Below are 20488 nucleotides of genomic sequence, written 5' to 3' on the forward strand. Positions count from 1 at the left end.
GCAGAAGAATGAAACCGAACCACAAAACTGACAAAAGCCAACTCTAAATGGATACATATCTTTTTTTAATGAAATATAATGATTGTAGAGATGGATTAGTCAGTAGAACACATTCTCTGCATGCATGAGGTCCCATGCTCTATTCTAGCACCACATATTACTGAGAAGTACTCTGATCTCTCTCTCTCTCTCTCTCTCTCTCTCTCTCTATATATATATATATATATATATATATATATATATAGTGATATATAAATATATATATATTTATATATCACTGTCCCTCTCTCCCTCATCCAATAAATCTTTTTTAAAAAAGACAAAATGTGGGAGCCAGGCAGTGGTGCGGTGGGATAAGTGCACGTGGCTCAAAGCAAAAGAACCAGCTTAAGGATCCTCGTTCGAGCCCCCGGCTCCCCACCTGCAGGGGAGTTGCTTCACAGGCAGTGAAGCAGGTCTGCAAGTATCTATCTTTCTCTCTTCCTCTCTGTCTTCCCCTCCTCTCTCCACTTCTCTCTGTCCTATCCAACAACAACGACATCAATAACTACAACAATAGAATAACAAGGGCAACTAAAGGGAAAATAAATTAATATTTAAAAAAAGACAAAATGTAGGGGATTGCCATGGATAGTAAAACTAAATTGACTAGAAATTATAGTGTTACTTCAGTCCTTTGTGATTTATTGAAATTTATTTTAAGATCTAGCAGTTATCTGTTTTGGTAAATGTTCCATGTATATTTGGAAATACTGTGCATCTTATCATTGTTGAGTGTAGTGCTTTATGAATGTTGGATGATTGATAATAGTTTTCAAATCTATGACCTTTTTGAATTATATCTACTTGTTCTATCAGTTACCAAGATAATGTTATTTAAAACTATGAGTGCTTGTCTATGTCTACCTTTAGTTTCATGTTTCCCATATTTCAAAGCACTGTTACTAGGATAATACATACTAGTCACTGCCTCCATCTACATGGCCATTTTCTCTGTGTCTCTATCTTGCCCTCTTATAAAGACATATAAGATCATAGTGGATTAGATCCCACTCCAGTAAGTTCATTTTCATTTGACTCCATTTTTAAACCCCTATTTGCAAATAAGTTATAGTCACAGGTAGGTGTATTAGGACATCAGCATGTATTATATATAAGTAAGACACAACTGAAAAGATAAAACTATGAATATTCAAATCACTAAGAGCAAGAATGAAAATAGACACAAAATAACACAGGAGGGGGTCAAAGGTGATGCTGCGAGGTATTACTACTTCAGGAAGCTTAAAGAAGGAGTGAACCTGTGGAAGAGTGACTATCTGAAAATAGTACAGGGTATAAAAAGGACAAAGGGAGACTTCTCAGCCCAGGATTACCTGAGATATGAAGTAATGAGCTTTCTGTCCCTGGGAAATCACCCAGAGAAGAATACACTTTTAAGGAGTCAAAGTTCTCTTGCTGAAGTGATGTTCTGGGAGAAAGGAGGGGTGGGCCACAATGACTTGGGTCCATACTCCCAGAGGGTTAAAGAACAGGAAGGCTATCAAGGGAGGGGATGGGATATGGAGTTCTGGTGGTGGGAACTATGTGGAGCTGTACCCCTCTTATCCTACGGTTTTGTCAGTGTTTCCTTTTTACAAATAAAATAGAAAAGAAAAAAAAAAAGAAAGAAAGGAGGGGTGGCGATGGAGCATTGTACTGGAGGGGTGGTATGGAAAGAGGAAGGAGATCCTAGAATGGAAGCATAAAAACAAATGTGAATACAGAAGAGGAAACAAAAATAAGAGTAGGGAATTTACACAGTGGCAGTTCTCAAAGAAAACAAAGGGACCTGGCTCATGAATTTAATCCTGCAGTCTTTTGGAGGATAGTGGTATGCAGGAATTGGATCTGGACAGACAATCTGATAAATTAGACATTTTTTTCTCTTGCCTGGGAAGTACCTGTCTACAGTTTGAGACTTTATGTCCAATATATAGATAATGGATGGGGCACAAAGTGGACTAGAAGTATTCATACTGCATACTGAGTAGTTGGGTCCTAGGAGACTAGGGTAAGCCCTATGAATTGGGTAACTACCATACACTGGGTTATTGTTTAGATTGGACCAGGGTCTATTACTGTTTTGTGCAGGTAGCACAAGAATTTGCTTCATATTGTTCCGTAGGTCATTCATTAAGCCAGTGGGGTTTGATTACAGTCTCAGCTATGCTCCCTTTCTGAAAAGTATGGCTCGACTTCATTTTTTTCCAATTTACCAGCTAAATGGTTTCAGGAAGTTTTCATCAAATGTCTATACCCACATGCTCTTTCCTCCTCTGCTTTCAGAAAGTCAAGAGATGAAAAGGGAAATAACCAGAGAAGCAGACATAAAACAAAAGTAACACATTTTAGTTTTTTTATTCTGTTTTTTTTTTTTAAGTCTTTAATGCATTTGTCATTTGCTGGATCCATGGGCCTAATTGAAAGAAAAACAAAGTCCAACCTTTTAACCCTGAGATCTCTCCTTATCCACATTGTTCTCCTGCTTACTGGAGTTATTAATAGTGCCATGATAACTTACCTGCTAGAGGCAATACCAGGTCCTCTTTTCAGTTAAAGTCAGTCTGCACCTGAGTGGTGGGAATCTTCACAAAGAATTTATTCAGTGTGTAAGTGGCAGCTGAGCTCTGCTGTTCATTTGTCATTTACTTGTTCACAGCAGGCAAATGGCCCCAGGTGAATTATGAGTAGGTATTGTTCATACCCGGGTGCCTTTGCAGCACTCATTGCTTTGCTCTTCAGACCTAATAGCTGCTATTTTTGTCTCGATTAGCAGTATTTTTTCTTCCTTCACTAACTCTTGAACTTACTAATTAGATCACAAATACTTGCCTTTTTCATCCCCTGAGATTAGGTGAACATTTCCTTTTCAGTTGTTGCTTTTGTGTGTGGGGGGGAGAGGGGGAAGATGCATCATATTTGTATTGAAACAAGAGTCTTAAGAACCCAGGTTATGTTACACCTGTCATTTTTATTTCTCATGGGTATTTTAAGATAAGGCTAAGCATTAGATTATGGTTATGTTATCTTTGGTTATCTTTTTGGATTTAAGTGCATACCTATAATCTACAGATAAATCAATATGTTTGTATATATTGGGTTGTAGAAAAAGCCATGACATATTTTTCTGTGTTTTTAAAGCAAAAATGCATCATGATTTTTCCAGCATCAGACACACACACACACACACACACACACTTACACACTGAATAAATTCTTTGTGAAGACTCCTACCACTAAGGTGCAGCCTGACTTTTAATGAAAAGAGGACCTGGTATTGCCTCAAGCAGATAAGTTATCATGGCAATATTAATAACTCCAGTAAGAAGGACTAATATCATGACAATATTAATAACTCCAATAAGCATATATACACTTTTTTGGTATATTGGAATAGAGGTGGAGTGAGTGGAAGAGACCACAGCTCTGAATATTCTTCAATGAGGTGAGGCCTGAACTCAAACCTGGGATGTGCACATGGCAAAGCAGCACACTATTCAAGTGAGCTATGTTGCCAGCCTTATCAAATTATTTTGTTTGTAGTAATTCAGAAGATATGGCTTTCTCTCCTGATAATTTCCATTAAAATGTTTCCAAAAACATCTCAGGGGCTAGCAGGTGCTTTATACAGTAGAATAAACATGTTACCATACATAAGGACCTGGGTTTGAGCACCTAGGCCACCACATGGGATTACTTTCAAGGAAAAAGCTTTATGAGTAGTGAGTACTGCTGCATGTCTCACTCTCCTACCTCTCTCTCCATCTGTATCTCTCGCTCTCTCTTGCCCTCTAACTAGAGGAAAGACAAAGAAATGGCTGCCAAGAGTGGTGGAATCAACATGCAAACACTGAGCCTATTGTCTGTGTTTGTCTCTTCTATGAGGATAATTTTATAAAGGAAATGTTAAAAAAATGTTCCAGGTTGAAATTTCTTTTATTTTTTATGTTTTTATTTATTTATTACTGGAGACAGAGAGAAATTAAGAGGGAAGAGAGAGATAGAGAGGAAGAGAGACAGAGAAACATCTGCAGTCCTGCTTTACCACTTGTGAAGTTTCCCCCCTGCAGGTGGGGACCAAGGGCTTGAACCTGGATCCTTGTGCACTATAATGTGTGTGCTTACCAGGTGTTCCACCACCTGACCCCAAGGTTGATATTTCTAGACATTCATGTTGATAGTTTTGTTTTGCATTTTCAACATGTTCCATGGTTTCTTTCTTTAAAGTTATGTTATTTTAAATAGTAATCTGAGCAACTGCTATGAATGGAAACATTTTTTATACATCACTCACAAACAATATCTTGTCCTTAACTTCCTGACACGCAGCAAAGAGGTGATTTTGAATGATTTGATAAACAATGCGGGATTTGTTTTCTTTACCTAAATCATTCCAGGAAATGAAAACATCCTAGTTCAGGATTGAGATACTTTCTCTATTAGGCTGTTTTCAATAACTTTTCTTATATTCTACTTACACTGGATGCTGACCTTTACCCATAAGCCTTTAGAAGATGAGAGCAACTGCTTCAAGAAACCTATCTGTAAGTTTCTCACAGAGCTCTACAGAGAGTTTGACAAAATTAAGAACCTATTGACCTAGTTATCTATTTCTTCCTGGCACATTCTTATCAACGATTTTTTTTGCCTCAAGCTCTACATTAGCACTTGGCTACAAAGTTTTTAGTGTTTTTACTTCAAACTCGATCAGATTATCATTGCTTTAGGATGCTTCAGGTAAGCTGCTGCCTGAGAGGAGAGGGTGGAATGACTGATCTCTACCTTCCATCCCAAGAATAGACACTTCAGATTTGAAATGTGACTTGTTGCCCTAATAAACAAAGGAGACAGATATAAACAATTTCAACTTTTGACTTAAAAATGAGGAGAGGTTTTTGAATTTAGTACAAGCTGTTAAGACTCAGTAAGTCCAAGAAGGTTAAGATAACATAGTAAAACTACTCAGAAATAGCTACAGCAATTGCTTTTCTTGTGAAAAATATACCCAAAAATGATGTGAACTTTTTGATATTCATAAAATAACTTGTACACAAGTTTCATTCCCTGGAATGATTTCGGGTGAAGCCTAGGAGGTGGGACTTAGATGGGGGCCCAGGTTTGCTCCCCAGCCCCACACATACTGGAGAGGTACTCTGATTTCTCTCTCTGTCTCTGCCTTTCTCACAAAATAAACAATTTCATAAAAATACTCCAACCTCCTCAGATCTCCTTTCAATTTGAAAAATGAGTGCTGTGAGTTTGATATCTCCTTGTTTCTCAAGATGATTATATCAAGAATATTTTGCACATAAAGATAAGCCTAGCTGCCGGGCTAGCGCGGGCGGGAGAGAGGATCCAGGAACTCATGGCGGCATGGTAGTACAATTCTTTATTCACATGGGAGCGTCCCAGAGTCAGAATTGTGCACAGAGGGTTAAGCCACGTGGCGCCAAACCGTAATGGCTGCCTCACACTCTGCACACCAGCCCTTCTTCAGGTTGGGAAGCGGGAGAGAAGAGAGAGCGAAACCAGGAACAGAAGTGGGCTTTATAGGGTAAATACAGGAAGTGGCAAGTCGGGAATGGAGATGGCTAGGAAAGGTGATGGAGAGAGGTAAAAGGCATGCTGGGAAGGTGGAAGCATCCTTAGCAATTGTTGTGATGGTTTTAACTGGTGGGGTTAATGATTATGTAAATAGGCCATAATATCAGCTATGCAGCATGGAGCAGGGGGAGCTGGTTTAATGTCCGACACCTAGCCACAGGGCACACAAAGTATGAGGTGCAAGGACCTGCACAAGGATCCCTGTTTGAGCCCCAGGCTCCCTATCTGCAGGGTGGTCATTTCAAAAGCAGTTCTGCAGGTTTTAATCTTTCTCTCTTCTTCTCTATCTTCCCAACCTCTCTCAGTTTCTTTGTGTCCAAAAAAAAAAAATTGGAAAAAAATGTTAACAGGAGCAATGGATTTGTAGTGCAGGCCCAGAGCCCCAGTGATAACCTTGGAGGATATATAAAAAAAAAAAGTAAGCCTAGCCAGCACATCCAGGGCTTTATCACAGATTAATTCATAAAGAAAACAGTTAACAAACTTGGTAGGCACACTGCAGTCTCCATTCTCATTTTGAGTAGGGTCTTTTACTTTAATTTCTTATTTACTTTTAATTTTGTATTGCCACCAGGGTTATCAATAGGGGCTTGGTGCTACACTATGAATCCAGTGCACTCAGTGGCCATTTGTTCTTTTCTATTTTATTTGAAAGTACAAAGAAAAATTGAGAGGAGAAAGGGAGATGAGAGAGAAAGACACCTACAGACCTGTTTCACCACTCATGAAGCATTTCCCTTGCAGGCAGGAAGCAAGGCCTTGAACTAAGTCCTTGTGTATGGTATGTGTGTACTTAACTGACTGTGTCACCACCTGGACCTGGGTCTTCTATTTTTAAGTTTTATTTGTTAGGAGTTTATTTTTTTTAAAACAAATTCCCTTATGATCTTGGCCAGGTGGTCCACACATGGCACTTTCAGAAACTGTGACAAGTTGAAATGTATAGTCTTTAGCCTGGCACATCTGTTTCCTTGCATAGCTAAGTCATGACAATAGCTAATTGCCCAGCTGAGGTTTGCAGACATTATTGCAAAATAAAGCAAATCTTCAAACTTGACTTCATTGAGCATCACAATCAAACTTCCCTATCTATTGCCTTGGTCAGTTCCCAGTTGCTGTAGTAATGACTGAGTCCACCCCTCCCAAAATGTGCACCTTGAAATGGAAACCAACGTGACTTCCTTCTTTCTCTTGTTCACCGAGAATGAAAAGACAAAGACTTCTGGAGAAAAGCTGGCTAATTAGAAACATTTGTCCTCATAGGATCTGACAGTCTTCACTTAGGAGCAAGGTCTTTCCTTTGTGAGGTGTGACCTGGCTCTATCAGTGGGTCATTTCCCCAGGTGCTGTGTTGACCCTGATCAGGTAGCTCCTGATTACTCAGGAGGGAAATTCATAGCCAGGCCTACAGCACCAAGTCCCTGTCTTCCTTGTTGGTGAGGAACCTCAGTAATCTGAATTACTTAGCACAGCTCAGTCAGGGAAGCAAGTGAAGGTCCAGTCATATTAACTTGGGTGGCTTGGCAGAGGCACTGTTGGGAAAACTTCCTTGTCAGTTTCCCTAGATACTGAGTGATGGTAGTAGTTTCCAGTAGGAAAAACTGAATCTCCTAATGGCTTATTTGTGTTGATCCATCCCCTGAATGAAAGGTATAAGTGATTTCAATGAAGGAGGTTTGGAAGGAATGTAATTCAAAATTCAACAGACCTCCACTAATCAATGAGTATTTTGATGCTTGTCCATCCTGTTATCCTTACTGTTTCCTGGTGAGGAAGATGCCATTGAAGCTATAAGCTAAGGAGGTGATAACTATCGCATTAAAGAGTACATATTAGCTATTTATTTACCTTTTTTAAAATTTATTTATAAAAGGGAAATATTGACAAGACCATAGGATAAGAGGAGTACAGTTCCACATAATTCCCACCATCAGAACTCCATATCTCATCCTTTATCTTGAAAGCTTTCCTATTATTTATCTCTCTGGGATCATAGACCCAGGATTATTATGAGGTGCAGAGGTGGAAGGTCTGGCTTCTGTAATTGCTTCTCCACTGAACATGGCCTTGGCATATCTATCCATACTCCCAGCCTGTCTTTCTCTTTCCCTAGTGGGACAGTGCTCTGGATAGGCAGGGTTCCAGGGCACATTGGTGGGGTCGTCTGCCCAGGGAAGTCAGGCTAGCATCATGATAGCATCTGGAACTTGGTGGCTGAAAAATAGTTAAGATAAAAAGCAGAAGGAATTGTTAAATAATCAGGAACATAAAAGCAAGAATATAGCAGATGAGATTTGAGGTCTCTACTTTGGAAAAGCTAGTAGGTCTATTTTAGGTATATTCCAAGGGGCCCATGTCTTTACTAGTTTTTGCCTGAGACTGACAGCTAACATGCAGGTGGACCCAAGGTATTGTCTGGGGAGATGATATCAGAGTTGAACATAGGAATAGAAAGCTAGAACAGGTAAAAGAGTAACTCCCAAATATGGTTAACATATTTAAATACCATTAACTGTAAACCCCATTGACTTGATCTGGGGCCCATATTCATAGCAGGAGCCTATGTAACCTCTGTATCCCTGTAGGTATGAGCTAGCATTCTGTGGCCATGCCTAGGAACAGTCTAGGATGCACTCATTTTAGGACCTATCTTCCTCAAATGGTAGAGTATGTGGCCCTTCAGAGAATGGGGCTGTCCCTACTACCATTGTTGATTCACACTGAGGCCAAGGTTTATAGGGGCCCACAGAGGGGTTCATTGTGTTGTTCCTGATAGAGATATCCAATAACAGTGGAGAGAGAGATCTGTTAGAGGTCTAGGGCCCTCATATCTGTGTGGGAATCCCTTGCTTCCCTGAATAGGGCCCCAGGTGATGGGGTGGTCTGGTAGTAATCAAAAGAGCCACTGTTATTTCCTTTATCCATTTGCCAGAAACTGGGGCTTCATGTACGCAATGGAGGATTTCCACACATTGAACTCCCTACATGGCTGTTAATATCTTGAAATACAGTGCTTCAGTTTTGATTGAATTTGTATTTTTATGTATATCATGTGCTTATTCTCATACATAAAGATTTTTATGTAAGTCAACAATATTTTTTCCTTGAATTATTGCAATGCTGTTAAAAATTGACTCTACTCTATATAAATAAATGGCTATTTATAAATTTTTTTAAAAAACAGCCATCCTTAAAGTATGCTAGTCTTTTGCCTTTATCTAGCTTTTGTAGTACTTTCCTTGTCTGACAAGGTTTGTGATTGAGGGAAGTGAAATAGGCAGTAGGTGAGGAGGGTATCTAGGTCTGAATAGAAACTATTTGATTAAATACTTCATGGTGTCTTTTTTTAAAAGTCTTTCTGTTTGCTTGATGCATTTATGGACTCACTGCAAACTATTGTGCACTTTTGCTTTAAGGTATATATTTTCCCCTAACTGATGGATACATGTGTACATGTGCTCTATCTCATGGGCCCTGGTCTATTTCTAGGTTTTGAGGCTTTGTTAGGAAATGCACTATCCAAAATGGAATTAAGGAAGCCTATGCTTAGATTGAAGGAATATATACTCAGAACTGGAATCCATGCATCAAAAAGTTTGAGACATTCAATTTATTTTTCCTCTCTCATATTGATTAAATGGTGATTTATAAGACTGTAAGTTAATAGGAGTGTCTATTAACACCCTTCCTGCCACCAAAGGTCTGTGTACTTACTCCTCCAACCCCCTCCTCTGGACACACACACAGTGAAGCTGAAAATTTATCCTCACTCCCCACCCAGAGATTTTTACTTTGGTGCAGTACTCCAAACTCAGTCAGATTCTGCTTCGAGTTTCTTTTAAGAACCATCCACAGAGTCATTTGTTTCAGTGGATCACTGGCCATAAACATTAAGTGTTACTGGCTTCTGCTTAACATAGGTGGTTTCTTACAGGTGTGAAGGTTTTTCTTTCCACTTTTTGACACTTTAGTTACTTAAAATGCTGATCATGCCAGCCAGAGAGAATGGTTTGGCTCAGCCAAGAAACAAATCAACCTTCCAGCCTTTTAGTTATGTGTTTTCCCAGCAGTCACTTTTACAAACCAGCTGCCCAGCATTTTGTCTCTGACTCCTTGGCTGCCCTTCTGCATTGTTTTAAATAACAAAGATTTTGAATTAGTAAAAAATATCCCTTTACTGTATCAGAAACCACTAGTGCTTGATGTCCAGGGCAATTGCGTGTTACGTTGATTTGAGGCCCTGGTGGGTGTGATCTTAAATTGAACTCATTAAAGAAAGATCTAGAATAAGAACAAATCAGTAATCCCAGAATCAGTATTTACTTAGTTGGTCCAGTTACTCTGCAGTGTATCTCAAAAACGTGTTAGAGATCTGCTTCAGAATCACTCAGGATTTTTTTTTTTAAGTACCCACCTGGAGAAGAGACCATGAATCTGAAATTTTAGCATTCTGACCAGGGCAGTTTGAGGACCCACCCCATTTCTACATTAATGATTCCATATCAAGGTCAGATTCATGTTAGGTCTTGTGAGAATTCTATGTGCTACATCAGGATCGGTGATATTGCAAGTGTTGATCCCACTTAAAGTATAACACATTCTTCCAGGAGGAGCCAACCTCAAATGGATCAGTTGGTAGGTGCCAATTAAAAAGGCAATATCTGAGTATTTGAGGAGTGGAGTAAGGAAGCAAATTTGGGGATTTTTGGTTTAGTTCTTGGTCATTTTGGACTGGCAATTATCCTTAAGACATTTGTCATAATTTTTTTTGAACTTCAAATTATTTTTTATCAGTGAATTGTCTCCCATTTATCTTAATGAGATAGATCGATTGATCAGAGAATTACTCAACTCTGGCTAATGGTGGTGCCAGGGAACTTCTAGCAGCTGCAGACATGAAATCATGGTGCATAAACCACTGTACTATCTCCCAAGCCCTTGTCCTGAAACTGTAGTTTTCTACTTGATACTACTATCTCTCATAAATTGAAAGAACTTCAGTGAGTGCCAAGGTTTCAGATTCTAATTCATGTGGGCTGTCTATTTCTCTCTGTCTCCCCCTTCCCTTTTCAATCTCTCTATCCTATCATGTAAAAATAAAATGAAAAAATGGCTACTAGGAGCAGTGGATCCATAGTGCAGGCATCTTGTCCCAGCAGTAACCCTGATTATGATAAATAAAAGTGCAACATGTGTACCCTGAATGAAAATTGGACACTTCTTTTACAGCTGAATTTGGAAGAGAAAACTGACATGTTATAAATCAGTTTCAGATTTTAGAATGCCACAGAGGTGTTAATGTGCTTGCCTACTAGGAATCTGGATTTCATTAAGTTCCTGAGTCCTCAAAGTTCCACTAATTTCACTCCATCCTCTTTGTATTTTCAGTGGCAATTCCAAAATAGAGAACTCTTTCTGAAATAGTTCAGTGCATAATGTGAAGTTCTTAACTGATCTTTAAAATGTTTAAGAGTTGGCGGATGATAGCCCACATGAATTAGAATCTGAAACCTTGGCATAAGAAAGGCAACCTTTTCTTCAGAGATGAATCCACACAAGATGAATCATAGGCTATGCAGGATTTGTATGCCACTTCACTACACGTGAGTATGAAGAGAAGTATTTCAAACTTTCTGAGGATCAACTTTCTCATATGTAAAATGCCAGCAATTTCTTCCCTAAAAAGGTAGCAGTATACTTACCTGGAAGGGGAGATATTAGGATCATGAAGGTGGTTTTCCCAGAGTGAGGCTTATCCATTGCACTCCATATGTGCTGACCCCTGTAATTTCCCCAACTGTGGGAAACTTGACTGCATAATTTGTGGTAGTGGGAGACTATTTGCACTCTGCCTCGGAATAAAAAAACAGTAGCAGTATAGTGACCTGGGAAGAAGCATAGTGGATAAAGCATAGTGGACTTTCAAACATGAGATCCTGAGTTCTATCCCTGGTTTCACTTGTTCCAGAGTGATACTCTGGTATGTGTTCTCTCTCATCGTTTCACTGTCTCTTTTCCTCCCTCCTCACTCATTGACAATAAAATGAGTATTAAAAGTTGTGACATAGGTTAAATGGTATCATAGTTATAAATCATTTTGCATTAATACCTCAAATTATTCTTTAGATATGTAAATAGATACATATAGAGTGTTTATTGGATTATGTTTTTGTTTCTCTGCTTAACCATGTAAGTTTTACATAAGTTTTACTTACTTACCTCTAAAATGATTGTACAGCCATCTGTTTCTGTAAAAATACAGAGGCTACATCAATTTCAGAGTTAAATATTCATTGCCATCTCTCTTTGTCATAAGCTGTCAGCAGCTTAGCAAAGGTGGCAAAGATAACCCTGAGAAACACTTAACCATATAAATAAATACAGCCTGGGTGGGCATCTGGCATGGGCGTGATTTGCACTAGTGATTGACGCATATTTTGTATTATAAGTACTATAGTGACTTCCTGGTAGAGAACAATAGCTAGTTGTCAGGACCCTGAGAATCGGTGTAACTCAGGTTAGAGAGAGAATAACTTCAGTCAGCTGACATGTGACTGATCAGAAGTGGTCAGGGACACACAAAAGACATTCAGAGCTGGGACGAGTCTAGTTTGAGTCCTCCACCCCAAGCTTACAGGAGTATTTATTTGTAAAATTATACATTACATCAAAAAGGAACAAGAAAGATTAAAGGTGTTTTTAAGTAAAACATGCATCATGAGTAAATGTCCAGGCACAAATAACAGGAGGTTATATATCACATAGATAAAGATCAGGATACATTTCTAAGGGGGAAAACAGAGTAAAATTGTCATTGTCCAGTGGGGCTAGATAACATAATGGTTATGCAAAGAGAAGCTCTAAAGTCCCAGGTTCAATCCCTTGCACCACCATAAGCCAGAACTAAACAGTGCTCTGGTAAAAAAAAAAAAAAGTCATTGTCCAAATATCATTACATCGTTATGTCAGGAACATCCTCTTGATGCCATAAGATATTGAATTTATTCCATTTATCCCATGCACAATCTCCAGACCTCAAGGCAGAAAAGCCAATATCAGAATTATGGGTAACTGCATGTGTGCATTCCTGCTATATACCTGTGGGCAGTGATCTCTGCATATTCCAGACCTCATCCTAGAGCAATGTTTTTAACAAGGGACACATTCTGAAAAACAGGCACCATGGTAATTTAGACAAAGGAATGTACATAGCAGACAAACAAACTAGTTTGAAAATATAGATGCAAGGATACTAATGGGATTTCTAATAACAAGTCCCAGGAAATCTGGGATCAAAAACCTCTTCAACTAAGCACAATACAAATAATTGTTTACTAGTAGTAATAGAGAGGAAGTCTGTAAATGAGCTCATGTCTGCTGTAGGTAGATGAGATAATATCTAAAAGACACTGAAAAGAGCTTGAAACTGCAGAAATACAAATAACATATTTAGTTACTCTGATGTGATTCCATGGGAGGCTGATCCAATCCAAAGCCACACTGTACCCAATGGGATGTTGTTGACCTGGAACATTTTCTGTAGGATAATATTATTTTCAATCCCAGATGACATATAGAGTCTTCTCATTCATGGTCTTTGAGTAGGAATATTCTGAGAAGTATGAGGAGATGGTTGTCAGTTCTATTTGAGGCAACATGGCAAAAAGGGAACATAGATAATCCATGTAGAAACCAGGCACCTGGATTCTAGGTTCCGCTCTACCTATGACCAGCAACCATAGTGCCTCTGAATAAATAGATTCTTGTTATGTAGACACCTTGACATCTAAAACTTGGGAATGAACACCGATCATACTCATTCCTAGGCATCCACAAGTAGCAACTGAGACATTGTCCTCAGTGAAATTCAGAGGCATTGGTATTTGCTCTTAAATGAGATGCCTTTGAGTGAGGACTGCCTGGTCAAGGAACCTCAACCCCAGCTCTGCCCTCCTGCATTTTGCTGCTATCTTGTGGTTCTTCTGTTTGATTACCTCTGTTACCAGCCTTCTGGCTATAGGAGAGCACCTTTCTTTAATGTTATGGCTTACTTGTTGACTACAAACTGCTCCTCAAAAATATAAAATCCAACCAAAGTAGAATGGAATACCCAAAATGTAAACACCAAAAAGTAAAAATGAAAGGTCCAATGTATTCTAATACTCCAGCTTATGGGTTTGACTCATATGTAGTAGGTATATCCAACTCTCCTGCTCTTGCTTACATGGAACAAACCCCAGAGGAGATATGACTTGCCCAAGTCACTTAAACCTGAGTTTTACATCTGTCTCCAGTAGGATGTTTCTCTAACATCTGTTACCCATGGATGTTTGATTTTCCATAATCCATATTCTAGGATATGTGCTCCAATTCTCCCAACAACCTCAGCTCTGTTTGCTTGGTCCTGGCCTCTGTCCCTATAGTTTCTTGTTCTCTTATGACTGACATTAGAACTGACTTCATGTTACAGGTAATAATTGGCAATCTACTCTGGAAATAGGTGTGGCTACATCCATGCAAACCCATGTTCACATCTTAACTAATATAATGCCACTTAAATGCTTAGTCCTGGGAATGGGTATCTGGTAGGCATAGGAAAAGTCAACAAGCAGGGAGTTAGTCATGACATAACTTTACCTCCTTTGTTTGCTACATTAACCAATTCATGATGCTCCTAAGTACCTGAAATTTTTCTTTAAGGAGTTTGATGAAAAGAAAAGGGAATTAAGGACAATAATGTTTGATAAAACCCATAACCAAAAATACTGCTTCAGGTAATAGAATTTTAAGCAGAATGAGAGACTACAACAAAATGGAAAGAATAATTCTCCAATTAAACAAAATTTGCATTCTTCCTGTGTAACAGGAACTTTTTGTCCACACGAACCCTCTTTAGGCCAGTCTTCTGTATGGACTGGCTTTTCCTAATTACAACATCACTGATAAGATGTCACATCCTTAATTTAGTATGTAAGCCACTCTTTTGAATTATTTTACACACTATTCTGTACAATAGATAGGGATCTTAAAATAGGTTAAACCTTCCCTTAAGGATAGAAACCAGGTCTGTCTTTTCTCTTTTGTTCTACATAGCAGCCAGTACAGTGCTGGCTTCATATTATTATGTTCTATAAACATTGTCTGACTGCTTGACAGGCATGGGAAAGGAAGGAGGTTAATTGGACTGACTTCAGTTGCTTGGTCCCCAGGAATTCTCCTTCTGCAGAGAATATGTGTCTATCTCAAGATTCTTTATTGTCTCTAAGATGATCCTACCTCCAATAATATCTTCAGTCTCTCATCATCATCCTGTTTACCCCAGTGGGAAATTCTGGTGAATGGCTTCCCATATTTAATTATATACATGACCTTTCTGATGCTCAATGTATCTGGTTCTTGCTGAATCTTATCCTCTCCACTTCTTTCCCATCCTATAGAAATATTATCTATCTTCCAGTCCTTCTCTGTCATCTCCTCCATCCAATTAAAAGCCAGACCTTGTCTTTCCAAGCTTCTTGTGATCTTTCGCGTTCATTCCCTAACCTGCCTCTTTGTTGCTACTACTTTAGTTTAGACCATTTCATGACTTATTTGTTATAACAGCTCCCTAACTAGTATCTCTGCTATGGGCCCCCTTTACAGTGGACCTCTAGTATTCCATCAAAGATAGACATTTCATTCCACCATTTTCTTTGTTACCACTCTTAATGGTGCCCTATTGGTCTAAAGATAAAGTCTGCTCTCCTTGTCAGGAGGGAATCAAGACCCTCAATTTTTGTCTTGATCTGCTTGTTTCTACCTACCCTTATATTCTCTGCCAACTACTCTAAACTCTTCTAACTCCATGTGCTTTCTTCCTCATCTTATAATATATACTGTGGAAATTGTTCAATTCTTTCCCTAGCCACTAGACTACACATTCTTCACATTCTTGAAGGACAGAGATTTTACCTTTTATTTTCCTTACGAAATAAGAACTCCAACAATCCTCGGTACCGCCAAAAGTCAGAGCTGAGCAGGGCTCTGGTTTGAGTCAAGGGGGAGGGGGCATCAAGATAGATCACCTGTCCAGTACACTTGTTTGTCATACACATAGCCAAAGTTTGAGCTTGAACTCTAGTGTACTGGAAGTAGCTTAGGTGTTTGGTGTTTTTCCCTCTGTCTTTCTCTGTTTAAAAATGTCAGTTTAAACACAACAATTGCCACCTCAACATGCTTCACTTCAGACTGTGTCCAGAGACTTCATGTGTAGAATGACAACCCTGCAGCTTCATTACTCGGGTGAGACCTTTCCTTTCATAGTATACTCTAATTTCATCTCAGGTGGTTCACTTTCTAACAAAGTCCCCAAACCTAGATATACACCAGTTTCTGTGAGAGAGAGCTTATGTTCACACGTATCCGTAAACTACTGCAAAATATATACCTGAAAGCAGGAGTACACTAGAGTTTGCAGTGAGTACCCCCCCAACACTTCCTCTCCACTATTCCAAGCTTTGGGTCCATGATTGCTCAACAATTTGTTTGGCTTCGTATGTTAACTCTCTTTTCAGTCACCAGGTTCCAGATGTCATGAGGATGCCGGCCAGGCTTCCCTGGACTGAAGACCCCATCAATGTGTCCTGGAGCTCCACTTCCCCAGAGACCCACCCTACTAGGGAAAGAGAGAGGCAGACTGGGAGTATGGACCGACCAGTCAATGCCCATGTTCAGCGAAAAAGCAATTACAGAAGCTAGACCTTCTACCTTCTGCAACCCTCAATGACCCTGGGTCCATGCTCCCAGAGGGATAGAGAATGGGAAAGCTATCTGGGGAGGGGGTGGGATATGGAGAATGGGTGGTGGGAATTGTGTGGAATTGTACCCCTCCTACCCTGTGGTTTTGTTAATTAATCCTTTCTTAAATAAAAAATAAAAAAAGTCAGTTTAGAGCAGTAAAGCCCTGATGATGCCAGTACAATAAGTTCCATAAATAAGTAACCATTTAACTGATTTTTTTTTTTAGTGTTTTGATTCTACCACTCCATGTTAGATATGGTCTGACATATTGAATATTTTGTGCCAGATCTATTTTGATGTGTTTATCGAAATGGTTGTTTATGGCATGGCACAAGTCTCAAGCATGCATTATAAATCAACTTCTACATCTACTACATTATGTTCTCCTCTAAATGTCTGAATTCTCTCTTTCTCTATACAATTCATTTCTTCACCTGCTTAGCCACCATTCCCACCCCTTTACTTTCCTTGTGGTGACAACTAATATAGTCCTGCTGACAGAAAGTTTATCTTTGTTTTATTTAATTCATTGATTCTGTTCTGTTTGTTTATATAATATGGCATTCATTATTCTGCGACACCACGTACTATTTTAAACTATTTATATATAAAAGCAGTCTATTCTGAGAATGAGGCAGTATTCTCTTTTTACAGGTCAGCTGTTAAGAGATTATACTATCTACATAAAGTTATTCAGCCGGGAAGTGATTGAACCATGATGTGAATTCAGGCAGTTTGATACTAGAGTGCTCATTCTTAAACAATATACATTTAACTACCGATTAAATAGTATCTTATACAACTGTAAAATTTAAATGACATAATTTTACACCCATGCAGGGTATCTGTAAATTAATGGACCTTCCACCAAATTGTGTGCTTCCACACCTCAGCCCCAATAAATATGACTCTTATAAATTCCAAGAGACAGTTTTATTACCTTTCCTTTTTTCAAAATCATTACTTTAGTTATTTATACTTCACAGATTAATGAATCTCTCCTGTAGTGACCTTCACTCTTTGCTTAATTCATTTAACAGTATGACCTCCAGTGTGTGCTTAGCAAAATAAGTAAAGAGTTAAATGATATCTACAAGATGGTTTCATTCATATGTGGGATCCAGAGAATTAATACACGTGAACTTAAAAAACAAACAAAACCAAACAAAAAAAAAAACCCAGAAGTGAAAAACTGCTTTTTGTAAAAAAAAAATTATTAAATGGAAATATTGACAAGACCATAGGGTAAGAGGAAAAACTTTTAAGACTTTGTGAGATCTGTGGTGGTTATCATTGGGAGGTGGTAGAGGGGTACACAGAATTTTGTTGCTAGGAGTAGAATAGAACTATACCCTGTAATCTTATAATCTTCCAACCCACTATTAATTACAAATAAAAAATTAAAATTATGACTTCCAATTCCTTCCATTTTGTCCCAGATGATGCAATCTAATAGTGTTTGTTTGCTTTTAATAACAGAATGGTGTTCCATTGAATATATATCCCACAGCTTCCTTATCCAGTTGCCTGCTGTTGGGCAGTTAGGTTGCTTTCATATTTTGGCAATTGTGAATGGTAAAGCCATGAATATAAGGGTGTATATGTCTTTTCAAATTAGTGCTTCCATGTCCTTTAGTTATATGCTTAGAAGAGTGGTACTGCTGGGTCAGAGGATGTATCCATTTTTATTAAGTGAGATTACTTTATATATTCTCTTAGTTCATAGTCACTGATGTACTTGCAGGGTTTATTCTTCAGTTATGATTGTATGAGAATCAAGTGGACTCACTACTAGGGCACTAGTAGGGTCCTCATGTGCAGAAAGGACTTGTGTCATAATCAGGAGAGACATGTAGGTGAGTACTCAGTGCAACCTGCCTGAATCCTAGTCACAAACTCTTGACAGTTTTCCAGGACACAGAGCCTGGTCAAGAAGGTTTGAGTGGAGCACTTTTTATTCAAAGCTTAGTCCCAAAGCAAAAAATAAGACAGTGATTGTTGTAGATGCCTACAATCCAGGGGAAAGGACTGCTTGGCAGAAAGAACTCTACAGGCCCAAACTGACTTGTTAACAGAGTACTAGAAGAATGGAAATGTCCTTTCTGGCAGCTGATTCTCCTCTTCCTCTCCATGGAAGCCCCATAGGTCTAGGTGTAAGTAGAAACGTCAGAGTCTTACCTTCTTAGATCCATTCAGCACATGCAGTGTAGTGAGGAAGGTGTTAGATAGATTTATGGATCCCTGAGGATCCATAGACTGTCCCTTGCTCAAAGAATAGCTATTTTCTTGAACTAACTGCACATTGTAATGTTCTGTGAGATATCAGTGTACATCATTAAAAAGCCAACATGTTAAATGAACACCTACTTCCTGGTTTAGCTCAGGTTCTGCCATCTCAAGGTTTTCTGTAGGACATCTAGAAATGTAGTGCTTCTCCAGGCAAAGGACAGAGGTAGAGAGAGTGATTTAGAGCTATTTCTGATGCAGCTGTCAACAGATCCCTTCTGTCCTCCATGCTGAAACTCATCAAGTATAACCCCATGCCTGCCAGGTATCTGACTGTGGATAGACTCCAAAAACTATGAGCTACCTTCTGGGGGTCTCTTAGGCTGCAGACAAATTAACTCTGATGGGAAAGTGGCCTTTGCTCAGACCTGGAGAAGGTGGCACTTAATTAAGGATATCAGACTCCATGTTGTATGCACCATTCATGCTACAAGTTGTATTTACTAGTTGTATTTTGTTGTTCTCTAGGCATTCATTTCACCCTATTTCCTTCCTAGCCACTGCAGACATATCATTCTTCTTACTTTTGAAGTGGTGTGCCAATATCACTGAGCATAGGCAGGTACCACATTCTAGAGTAGGAAAAAATAATGGTGTGGGAATGATGAAAACATTCTGTATCAGATACTGCATTCTGTTTAAGATGGTGACTTCCATGCTCACATCCACCTATAATTAAAATCCTGATCACCTGGGGACCGTTAGGAGCTGCAGGAGAAAGGAATACACAATAGGTGTGTTCCTTCTGTCCCTGTCATCAGGGTGGAAAAAGATAGTATTGGAATTCTTTGGCCCCTTCTCTAAGAAATCCAGATTACAGGGAGGAAAGAAAGCTGGCTACGAGTGGGATCTCTAGCCCTGGAACCTGTGAAAATTAGTCTTTTTAAAAAGGATGTATCTGAGTTTGAGCCCCCCACTTCCCACCCACAGGGGGGAACCTACATAAGCAGTGAAGTGGGTCTGCAGGTGTCTGTCTATCTCTGTCTCTATCTCCTCCTCCTCTCTTAATTTCTCTGTCATATCTAATAAAAACAAAAGAAAGACAAAAGAAAAAAAAGTCACCAGGCTATTCATAGTGCAAACACCAAGCTTCAGCTATAACCCTAGTCACCATACCATATATATATTTAAATGTGTGTATATATGAAAGATGGAGAGAGAGCACAGAAGCACATTGGTACATGCTTTGCCAGGTATTGAACTTGGAACCTCATGCTTTACAGTCCAACACTTTATTCACTTTGCCATCTCTTGAACTGCTGACCCTTCTTTTTATTTTTTTATGGTTTTCAGTCAACAGTAAAATACACTGACATTTGTATATTAAGGAGAGTAGATGAAATAGGGTTCATGTAAAAGTTGGATTCAGTCATTTGATTAACCATAAGACATCATTGAAGTACCAGGGAGATATATCTCAGTGTTGGAATATGGGATTTGCATGCCTGTAGGCCCTGGGGCCTCCCCTTTGGACCCCAGCATCAATATATATATATATATATATATATATATATATATATATATATGTAGCTGAATAGTGCTCTGATGGCTCATCCTCATAAAAATAAATATTTTTAGACTGAAACACTGAAAAATGTCCAAAAATAGCTGCATATCTTTCTGAATAAAAAGAAGGAAAAAGACAAAAAAGAAAAACCAAATGGTGTGCTCTTGATAGTGTGGATAAAGGGGAAAAAATGCTCAAATGCTGCTACTTCTTGCCTTTTTCTCCTTGTTCTGGTGACGTAAGATCTAGCCAGGTAGAAAAAGAAGGAAC

General features: G+C 38.9%; 1 protein-coding gene and 1 non-coding gene across 2 annotated transcripts in view; both read left to right on the top strand.

The window, feature by feature from the left end:
• RYR3 (ryanodine receptor 3) overlaps positions 1-20488 on the top strand; it is a 691732-nt gene that overhangs the window by 219369 nt on the left and 451875 nt on the right. The gene's annotated exons all lie outside the window — the stretch shown is intronic.
• LOC132533540 (U1 spliceosomal RNA) lies at positions 11341-11501 on the top strand. The gene has a single exon (XR_009545415.1). It is a non-coding gene; the product is annotated as a U1 spliceosomal RNA (small nuclear RNA).

This window comes from Erinaceus europaeus, chromosome 16 (assembly GCF_950295315.1).
Source record: "Erinaceus europaeus chromosome 16, mEriEur2.1, whole genome shotgun sequence".
Lineage (NCBI taxonomy): Eukaryota > Metazoa > Chordata > Mammalia > Eulipotyphla > Erinaceidae > Erinaceus > Erinaceus europaeus.